Source organism: Pteropus medius, unplaced genomic scaffold (genome assembly GCF_902729225.1).
Source record: "Pteropus medius unplaced genomic scaffold, Ma_sr-lr_union100, whole genome shotgun sequence".
NCBI classification, from domain to species: Eukaryota; Metazoa; Chordata; class Mammalia; order Chiroptera; family Pteropodidae; genus Pteropus; species Pteropus medius.
Window position 1 is genome coordinate 6,299,134 of NW_024344371.1, and position 11,945 is coordinate 6,311,078.

The window sequence follows — 11,945 nt, forward strand, 5'->3', positions numbered from 1 at the left end:
ATCAGTTATTGGGCTATAATAAGAATTAAAGGAAGACATAATAATATCTTGAATGAGAATGGCAGCAAACAAGATTGAGATAAATAGACAGATTTGAGATATGACTGGGATTCAAATAAACAAGATTTGTTTAGAGATAAGGAATGAGAGATAAAGAATCTCCCAGATTTCATCTTGAATAACTGGATGGAATTGGCATTTGAGGAAGACAGGGGAAAGACAAGATTGGGCAAAGAGGGGAGTAGTTTTTAGGTCTACTAAATTTAAGCTGCTTATGAGATGCTGAAGCAGAGATGTTAAGCAGGCAGTTGCATAAAGTAGTTTGTAACTCAGGACTTTGCTCTAGAATGGAGGTATGTATTTAAAAGCCAAGATCTTACAGACGACATCTGATCACTGAGTGTTCACTTAGGAATAGAAAAGATAAGAGGGTCTAGAACAGATCTCGAGCATATTAGAATGGGATAGAGAAGAGGGAGGTAGCAAAGAAAACTCAGAAGACTACTAAGTGAAAAAAGAAAACCAATGGAGTGATGATCCCTCACAAAAGTGCAAAGAAGAGAAGGTTTCAAGAAGTTTTGCTTACAACTGTTGAAATATTCACTTGGCTATATAGATATGGCCACTGGGATGTCCCATAAGAATCTCCAAAAAGTCTGAGTCATCCTTGAGTCTTCTCTACTACACCCACATTTTATATCAGGAAATTCCTTTGATTCTACTTTTGAAATATTTACTTAATTCAACCACTACTGCTGATACTCTTCCTATCTATGTCACCACTATTACTCAACTGGCTAATTCCAATAGCTACACAAATGGTCTCCAACTTTACACCTGATATCCTTTTAGTTTATGCTCAACATAGAATGATTCAGTAAAAAGATAATTCAGCTTATGCCACTCATTAGCTCTCAGAATAAAAGCCAAACTACTTCGCTGACTTCATTTCTGACTACTTTACCCCTCATTGTCTCTTCTCTAGTCACACTGGCTGTCCTAGAACACGCTAGGATTTTAAAACATATATTTCATACAGATGGCAAATAAGCACATGGAAAGATGTGCAACGTCTCTAGCTCTTAGGAAATTACAAATTGAACCACAGTGAGACATCACTACACTCCTACAGAATGATTATATAAATTATAGTGACAATACCAAATGCTGGCGAGGATGTACAGAAATTGGATCACTCATACATTGCTGGTGGAATGTAAAATGGTACAGACACTCTGGAAAGTAGTTTGGCAGTTTAAAAAATTATTTTATAAAACTATACATGCAATCCAGCAATTACTCTGTTGGGCATTAATTCCAGAGAAATAAAAATTTATGTTCACAGAAGGACTGGTACACAAATGTTCATATCAGCTTTATTCATGTGGTGAATGGTTATATGAACTGTGGTACATCCATACCACAGAATATCACTCAGAAATATAAAGGAGCAAATTAATGATAAATGTAACCACATGGATGAATCTCAAGAGAATTATGCTGAGTGAAAAAATGCTAATTCCAAAAGGTTACATACTGTATAATTCAATTTATATAATATACATAAATGGCAGAATTGTAACAATGTAGAAAAGATTCATTGCTACTAGAGGTTGGAGATGGGAGAGATGGCAGGCGGGAGGTGGGTAGTATAAAAAGGAAGCACATGGGATCCTTGTGGTAATAGAATTGTTCTGCATGTTTACTGTGGAGGTGTTTATACCTACACATGTGATAAAACTGCATAGAACTAATTACACAACACACATATACACAACACACACGACTACATGTAAAACTGGGGAAATCTAAATAAGATAAGCGTATTATATTAATGCCAATTTCCTAATTGTGATATTGTACTATATTTTTACAAGATGTTACTGGGGTGCGAGGTGGAATGGTAAATGGTACATGAATCTTTCTGTATTATTTCTTATGACTTCATGTGAATATACAATTATTTCAAAAAATTTTAAAGTTAACTAAAAGCCTTTCTAATTGTGAAATATAATTATATACAGAGCACATGAATTATAAATTATAAATAGTTTATTATAAAGTAAATATTCATAGGACTACCATCTAATTTAAGAAATAGAATATTTTCAACATCCTAGAAGGCCCCCAGGTGACACTTCAGAAACAAACTTTCTTCCCTCCTAAATGATGACTATCTGGATTTTTAAAGTAATCTCTCCATTTAAATGTGAATCCCTAAACATTACAATATAGTTATTAATGTTTCTGAACTTGTTCAATATTATATTTTTTAGATTCCCTAATTGTTGTTATGTGAACTATAGTTTTTTTTGTTGTCGCTGTAGTATTCTAATATATGAGTATATATACCACAATTGATCTGCTCTTTTTGTAATAGATGTTTTTCTTCCATTTTTTTACTAATATTAATAATCTTTTTAATAAATAACTTTGTATTCATATTTTAATGTACATCAGAATATCTCAACTTTGGCACTATTGACATTTGGGGCTGAATAGTTCTTTTTTGTTGGGAGGATGTCCTATACACGGTAGGATGTTTAGCAGTATCACTGGGCTTTACCCATTAAATGTCAGTAGAACTTCCCAACTAAGTTGCGAAAACAAAATATGTCTCTAGATATTTGCTAAATGTCCTCTAGGGGTGAGAACTAGTGATGTACATATACACACACTTCTTCAAGGATGCATAATTAGAGTGGAATTGTTGTTAATAATTACCTTTAAATCTAGAGAGAAAGCTAAAATATTTCTTAAAATGATTTTTCCCATTTATATGCCTACCCTCATATATAAAAGCTCTCATTTTTCATATCCTTGTTAGCATTAGATATTACCAGAGTTTTAAATATTAGCTATTCTGGTATGTTGACAGTGAAATTTCATTATCATTTTTATTTGCATTTCTCTCATTACTAATGAGATTATCTCATTTTTTATTAGTCACATAAATTTATTCTTTCATGAAGTGATTGCAAATCTTCTGACCATGTTTCTATTGGATTGTGTGTCTTTTAAAAATTGATTTGTGGGAGTTCTTTTTCACTAATATTATAACACGTTCTGGATATAAGCCTTCTTTATGTTATGTATGTACACACATATCTTCTGCAACTCAATGGTTTACATGACATTATGATTCTGTAATAGGAAAATTCAAAGGCCAAGAACATCCAGGACACTCTTGAAGGAAAGCAAGGTGTCAGGCAAAGGAGAAAACCTCTACACTACAGAAAAGAGGCAAGAACACAGAAAAAATCTGTTCTACTCAGTATTAATATCTACTAAAGTCATATTAAGATAGTCTGGTATTAGTTCAATTATAGATATACAGAACAATGGACTAGAATAGACAGTCTCAAAACAAACTCGCATATATTCATTCACAGGCTTGATTAAAGAGAAAGACAGCATTACAGAGCAGTAAGGAAAGACTCATATTTTAAAAAATGAAGCTGAGAAATTAGTATATATTTAGAAGGATAAAAAGTAATTCCTATCTTATGCCATACATAAAACCCAAACTGAAGTAATTATAGACCTAACGTTTAAGGCAAAACAAAAAGCATTTCAAAAATATACAAAAATATTTTAATAACCTTGGAGTTCTTAAATAGGACATTGGTTTTAAGATAGACACAGAAAAATTTGACTATTTTAAACTAAGAAATAGTTTAAATAGTTTAAATAGTTTGTCAGAATCCTGTTTTTTCCCATCTTTCTCTAGAATGCTGTTCTCCTACCCGATTCCTTCATCCTTTACTGAACTCTCCTAGTGAAGCTTTTCTTGTCCACTCTACGCAAAACTGTAGTGGCTCCTCCCAGCTACTGTTCACATTTCCCAGCATCCTTTCCTGTTTTGTTTGTTTGTTTGTTTTTGTTTTTGCCTTAGCACTCAACATCATTTAATATGATGAAGCTCCCTGAAGACAGAAAATTTTGTCCTTTTAATTGTAATGCTATATTCCCAGAATCCAGTCCTATAGTAAATGGCAAATAGTAGACACTAAATAAATGAGTTGAAAGAATAAATCCTCTTCTTCCAAGTTTTCAGTAGCTCTTATTTTTTTCTTCTTCAAACACCCAGTGTTCAAAAAGAAAGCTGTATGCCATATCAGATGATTCTCTCACCTGTACCTCACACCTAACGAAGTCTTAAATACATTTTGAACGTGTTTCTGCTCATGTCCAGCAGTAACCCTAGGTTCAGATTGCTGTAATCTTTGATCTAGCCTTCTGCAGTCACCTTTTGACTAGCCTCACTCCATTTATTTTCCTGTGCTATAATCCTTTCACTGCAGCCTGAGTGACATTACTTAATACTGATCAAGGAACCATCCTTATTTCAGTATTTCCCATTATCCTCAAGAGGAAATGTATATTGTTTAATATAATGCCCAAAGTCTTCATTTCTTCATTCTCTGGCCTCATCTCTAGCCCATTTTGGTAAAGTTCTCTCCCACCTCCCCTAAACCCCTGCCCCAATGTATCCTTCCTCAGCTCTTTATCTTTGTACTTGGTTTATTTCTATTCTCCCTTCATGTCTTAACTTGAATACTTCTTCCACAAAGTCTTCCCATTCCCCTTGATGTCCTGGTTGAGTTCTTTTCCTGGCTCCCTGATATGCTTGCCACAGCAACCTATACTTCCACCACTCAATATTTGATTGCTTGGGTAACTTTCTGTGTGTGTGTTACCCATCAGATGTAAAGAAAATGACTGTAAGGACCATGACTCTCTTGGCCTTGATCCAAGCAGGATTTCTAGTGCTTTCCAAATTCCTGCAATATGATATTTCGATGCTTGGTGAATACATGTTGAATGAATAGTGCCCTCTCTAGTCCATAGAAAAGCCTGAATTTGAGTTTACAGTGAAGAGAATCAACTGACAATAGAGTATGTAATAAAAACAAAACAGACTACTATGGTCAGAATATGTGTCTCTGTGTAGACAGTGGCATGAACATATGCAATCAGCATGGTCATAGTATTTTCTAAATATCATTTACAATTTTAAAGAGTTAAAATTTTTATCATGATTACTATTATTTAAAAGGAAAACATTGCAACCAATTCATAGGGCTTTTTTTCTTTTGTTTCCCCAGCATTATTAGCACTTTCAACACCTGAGAACAGATTAAAATGCAGACATAAAATGTTAATGATCATAAAATTTCCATTTCAAAACATTCACATTTTGTCTATCCCTGAAAAAAACTATTTTGAATTTATGCAGCACGTTAACCTATTTGAAGTAAATCTCACATTAATAGATTCAAAGTAATGTCTAAATGTAGTGTTGCTATTTCTGATTTTAATAACTCCGATAAACAAAATCTATAATAGTTTGCAAAGAGATGACCACCCCAAAATAACAAGGTAATTTGCTTTAAATATTTGGCCTTCTTTTTTCTAATTCACTGTTCGAGAAAACATTATAAGAAATTAATCTAATACAATTTATAACTGCTAAGATGTATTAAATCAAGGTCCTTTCCAAAATAATGTCCCTCCTAAAAAGCGGCTTATTTCTTCTAAACTGAATATAGCAGAAAAATTAAAGGCAAAAGTTATGCTGTATATTCTAGAATGTGGAACAAAACTGCTTTTAGATGCAGAGCTCATCCTATCGAGTCAGGGTTCCTAATGTCTGGTAATATTGGGGAAATATTTGATAACAGTCCTGGCAATTACTGAGGAGGATACAGTGAAAAGGGTACACTTAGGCACATATGGTTGGAACTGCCCCCTATTCAGGGCTTCTGGAAATTGATATGCTCCCAGATTGACAAAATTGCAGGGTGTGATCTCCCTCTGGAGTCCAGGGAGCTCCTCTGGGAGAGCCTGGCACTAGGACCTATGTGTCAGGACACTTGAGGAGAGACTGAAAAGACAAGAGTGATACCAGTTGTCTGATGGTCACAGAATGCGAGACAGTCTTCATTTTTCAATGGGTGGGGAGCATTCTGCACAAAGAAACATTAGCAGATCGTGTCATTATAAGTGGTCACCCAAGAGCATTAATGTCCCCAGAACAAGTGTCTTAGTAACTAAAACTGTTAGAAACTGTGTCTTTACTCCTACCAATGACTCTAAGCTGTACACTGGCACCCTAAAAGAACAGTTTTAGACTAGTATTTAGGGAAAATGGATTGAAATATACTAAAACATATTTATACAGGACTATGTTTTCACTATTATTTTCAAAAGGAAATTTTGAAGGTCAAAAATTGTGTTCAAGGTTTCTCAAGGATAAATTCAGCTGTTTCTCTAACAACAACAACAAAAATGGCAGTAGTTATTTTGGCAACCAAGCAGCATTAAATTTAAAAGAAAGTTATGTATGTTTCTGTCTGTGTGTGTACATGATTCCTGTATTACATATTGAACAAGGACTGCTACAAGAAATTTCACAGAAATCCAAATGTTTTCATTGTTGTGAAATTTTGTGGGAATTACAGTACTTTCAGAGACATCTCATTCCCAGCAAAAAAGGGGTTATGGACTAAGAGAGCCAGAAAAAGGAAATGCCAAAACAAAGACACAAATATGTAACTAAAAGAAAGTAATGTCCAAATCCTAGGCATATAGAAAATACTGTCAAAGAAGCAAACTTGTCAGTTAGGCTTTACAATATCTGGCAACACAATAAAACTCTGGGCTTTCTTCTTTTGTTCTGTTTTCCACTACCTCAATCACAATAGAGAGTATGACAATTTAACTATAAGTAAATACACACACATACACACATATATGTATATATATATATACACACACATACACATACATAAATATATATTCACATATAATATATTTAAATATAGAATCTCACTGTTTTAAATTTACGAAATATTAAAATTCATTTTTCTCAGAGTGGTTGGAACATAAGCTACTCTGATTAAGTAAATACTATATTTGGCTTAACTGATATTATTATATATAATGTGTGATGTATTCAATTTCAAAGACTGTGAATATGGTAAATAAACACAGTACACTCACACCCTAAATATTTCTAAACTTCTTCTTTTTAGATGATTAGAATATGCTTAAATGTCTTTCAGTAAATATAAGTTATTAGAATAATTAATATTTTAAATTCTATTTTTAAATATTATTAATAAACATTAAATCAGACTGCTATTTAGAGTTTAAAATTCTAATTAATATGAAAATATTTTCTTATTTGAAGCATAGTTGTATTATTTATCTTCATATTTGTAACTGGTATACATACAAATTTTGGTTGTTAGAAGGTGATCACCGAACCTCAGATTGTTCAAATTCCAGTCCTTAACACTTTTTTCTTCTGTCTTTGAATATTTATTGCCTTGTCACAACCTGATTACAGAAGGGTCAGGACATTTTTAAAAAGGAAAATAAAACAAAATACTATTTATAATATATAACATGCATTGAGTCTACTCTATTCCTTATTTTCGGATAAGAAAACTCAATGCTGGGGGTTTTAAGTGGCTTGTTCCCATGCACAAAGCTAATAAGTGGTAAACTCCTAAATTATCAGGACTGACTAAAAAAGACCATTGTTTTGTCCTGTAACATGGGCCAATACTAATTCGGAAGTTTAAAGTTAGCAAAATTACTGCCAAATTTAAATAAAATAAGGTTCTCTAAGCAGTAATGTAAAGTTTCTGGAACAGGGGTATTTCCAGAGTCTTTGCATTCCCAGCAGGAATGAGCTAGGGCCCAACCAACAGAGGTAAGATACAGTGATCACAATGGTGGCAGCTAGAGGCAGGATTTGAACCAGGCTCTCTGAGTAGAGTTCACACTGTTCTACAATGCTTCTACTATTGGTAAGTTTTGCCAATCGCTAGAAATGATGTTGGTGTGGTCGATAAAAAAAATTCTTTACACTACTGATTAAACTTAAATTTATAAACTCTCTGCACTGAAAAAATCCCATTCTTTTCATACTACAAACTATTGCCAGTCAGCTATAATTTTATCCAAACTGATAAGGGAAATAAGTTATATAACATTAACAACAATTTGCTAATCTAGTCAAATGAAATACTGGCACAATGTGATACTTCTATAAGTAAAAATTTCCTACATAATTTGTTCAAAAATTAAGATTTTTAAAAACAAAAGACATATAGTTTTGAAGTAGTGACTCCAAATGGTTCAATATTAACTAAAGGATGAGTGAGTTCTATTTATTATATTAATTAGCTTAATGTCAATGTTAATTATAAAGGTCTTAAAAGTAGTTCATTCTCTTACTTAGATGGCCATTTCCCTAAAATGACTAATTATAAATTTTATCTACAATCTTATTGAATATAATTCATATACAAGGAGGCCAAGCTTACTCTATTATGAATTACTTTTAAGTTCTATATAATAAGAATTCAAATTAGCATTTTCTTTTAGGTAACGTAACATAAATATGCATATAATACAGATTGAGAGAGATTTACAATTCTTTAGCTATTAGAAGAAACTCAATCAAACATAATATAATGGTGCCCTAGGATAATTATAATGAAGTAATAACTGACCTTAGCCGTGTACTAAACTGTGACATCTTGAATTCAGTTGCCAATATAAACTACAATTACCAAATCACTCAGTGGTTTAGAAAATCAAACCATATTCTTCCCAGCTATTCTTCTGGCTTGGCATTACCTTCTAAATTTCAGGCTTACTCAGGTCTGCCATGGTGTAGCAACTGCCCACGTTTATTGACAAGCAAATATTTTCTGATCCGTTGCCACAAAGGAAGGATCCCCCAAACTGGGAGGCCAGATTAAAAATTGAAATCTTGTCAAATGGCCAATTCTCAGCATGACTTATTATTTCGTATTGTCATTTTCTGTACCCACAGAGTTAAGTCTTGTTAATTTTAGCACATTTAAAAGAATCCTAAATCATGGGTTTAAAACTAATGGAGCTGAACAGACATTTATTTATCCTGCAAAGCAGGCCAATAAACAATTTTATGTTTCCAAATGCTAATTTGGAAGTTTGAAAGTCAAAGAATGTATTGCTAATTTTAAGTAAAATGAATTACTTAAGTAGGCAGAAAAACAAACATGCGCACACTGAAAAAATATTCTTGCATGATCCATCTGAAGCCCACTTTTACTCACAAGACATAACAGAAAATAGAGAGCTTCAATTGCTCAGTTGCCACTTAAATTCAGGGTCTTGGAGAGGGTGAAAAAAAGATATGAACCTGTTTTTATTGCCTCAATTATTTAAGTCTGAAACAAAATCTATGTCTAAAATCAGTTGGAGTTATGGTTCAAATTTGTCATGTTTCACCTGGAACAAAGAATTTACCTGCTGCTTCCATTTAAATCTTTTCTTTTTTTCTTTCCATTTCTGGTATTTATTTCAATCAATTACATATTAAAGTTAAGAAAAAGACAGTGAACACTGATTCCCTTAAATGGAGTTCTCAGAAAGTCGAGAATTTACCAAGTCAGGAAAGCTTTAATTTACAATCACTGTGAAACCCCATGATACACTAAAATAGTACATTGTCAAAAGTATCAAACTATTGGGGAAAAGATGTTAATGTGATGATATTTCTAATTTTAGTCTATCCCTATATTGCAGTCCTATAGCACCTTTTCTTTCAGGAGATCAGAATGCTTTATATTTAGAAAAAGACGGAAATGCAAATCAAAGTGAAATTTCCTCCAGAATTATGTTGAAAAGATTAAGAGTCATGGAAAAATAAAGAGCATTAAAAAACAAACAAACAAACAAAAACCAGAAGCATAAGCAATCAGAATCCATGTAGATCCTGGCAGGTTTTCTGATTTAAGCGTCATGTTTTTGCTACTACTTTCTCTAAACTGAAAAGTAAGGATAGACAACAGATGTCCACAGTAGACCTCATGTTTGGTCCTGTCTAACGTGTCTTCACAGAACACCATAATTTGACCATTTCCATCATTTCTCCAGCGTCATTAATACTTAGTTCAGAATTTCCCTTAGAGAATCATAAAATATCCAGGCTTGTCTTATGAGCTTTATTTTACACAGGTTATTTTGTGCCTTATGATAGTGGAAGGGAGGGTCACTCAGACAATACTTCCTAGCTGTTACAGACATCTTTAGGAATTCAGGTATTTCAAAGAAGTTATGGATTTTATACCAGACTTTCATTCTATTTGGGTATGATTAATGTTTTGTGATATCAAAAGATGCTAATGGAAAACTTCCAATAATTCAAAAACACTTAAACATAAATTTTATTTTTACTTATCCGATGGTGTCTATATATAGACATGGAATTTGAATTGAAATGGCCTATGTTCAAATCATGCTACATTAACATCTACTGATTACTACCTGAAATACCTTGGGCAAGTTATTTAACTTCGTGCCCCAATTTCCTCATCTGTTCAAATGAACATAAAACATTTCTACCTCATAAGTTATTGTGAAGATTATTATGTGGCACACAGAAATAGCTCAATAAATTTATCTATTAAATGCATAGGAGACATTTTTAGTTCAGTCAACTAATAATAGTGGAGAAATCTGATTAATTGATTCTTGAAAACAGTCTATGCCCCACATCCAAGGGCTAGCATTCAGGAAACCATGACTCTACTATAGGACTCCCTTTAGGGAGTTTGGGGATAAATTTAAACAAAAAAAAAAGTTCCTAGTGATGTTTTGAGAAATAGTAAAAAAAGACTAACCATTATGTTGGACAGATCTTAATTACTACAGAGTTGTTTTGTTTAACATAGACCTACATAGGCTACTGCACAAATTCAGTAAAGAAATAAATATAAAAACAAGAAACATGCTCATTTCTATTTTCTACTCAGCAACTTTTTGCAGTAAGGAACAGGTTCATCTGACTCACAAAAGTAGAATCTGAACCTGTGTTACGCTTCTTCAGAGGAAGGACTGCAAAAAAAATTGCTAAGGAGAAGCTACATACATTAAAATAATGAGAATTATATCAGTTTGACACCTTAGGATAACTAGAAAATTTTGATCAAGTTTTTTGAAAGAACTGGGCAACACTGCCAGTGGCACTAGAAAATTCCTTCATACGTCTTTGCTTTGAGTTAACACTTAGAGGATGGGCTGAGAGCACTGGGCCATGAAACTAAGTCTGGAGGGCCCTGTAAGGTGCAAGGATTTGGGTTTGGTCCTAGGCTTTGCACACATCTAGCAAGAGGCTGATCTCAGGCAGGACAAAAATATCAACAGAGCCTCTAATTCATACCCAACACACCATATCTTCTATTTTGAATTCTCATTGTAAATAATAAAGAAAGTCATGAGACTTGAAGATTTATCTTTTCCATTTCTTCATTATGCTGATTCCAAGAAGCAGACCTGAGTTGATTCACAGAAATATACTACATAGCCAGGTATCAAATTTGTTCAAATATGTAAAGAACACTTATGAATTTTCAGTCATTCACTCACCTTCCACAAATCCCTAGTGAACTGAAAGTTTTATGGGGGACAATTATTCTTAAGCAGTATTTCTAAGCATATGCCTTCTGTTGGAAAATATAAATAATTGTTATTTTTATAATCTGGTTAGATGCTGTAATTTTTTCTTATTGTATTCGTTTTTATCTTCACCTCAAAGACTTTCCCAAGATTAAATGAACATTCTGAATCCTCAAATGGGTACCGTCAGTCTGGCCCCTCCCAGATGCAGAGTCAGCACTTAGAGATCCAGCACTTTTCTTCATTGATTGATAAGTGACACCAATTTCCTGGGTTCATAGTCAGAGACATAGGAACAGACAGTTCAGCTACACAATGGAGCTTTACACACACTCATGCACACACATACACACTCACACACACAGATGCACACATGCGTACACACACACACACCTGAAATTTGAGTTTTTTAAAAGTAGAAAGTCAATCTAAAAATATATATATAAAGCTATAAATATTTTACACATATTACAGTTCCATAT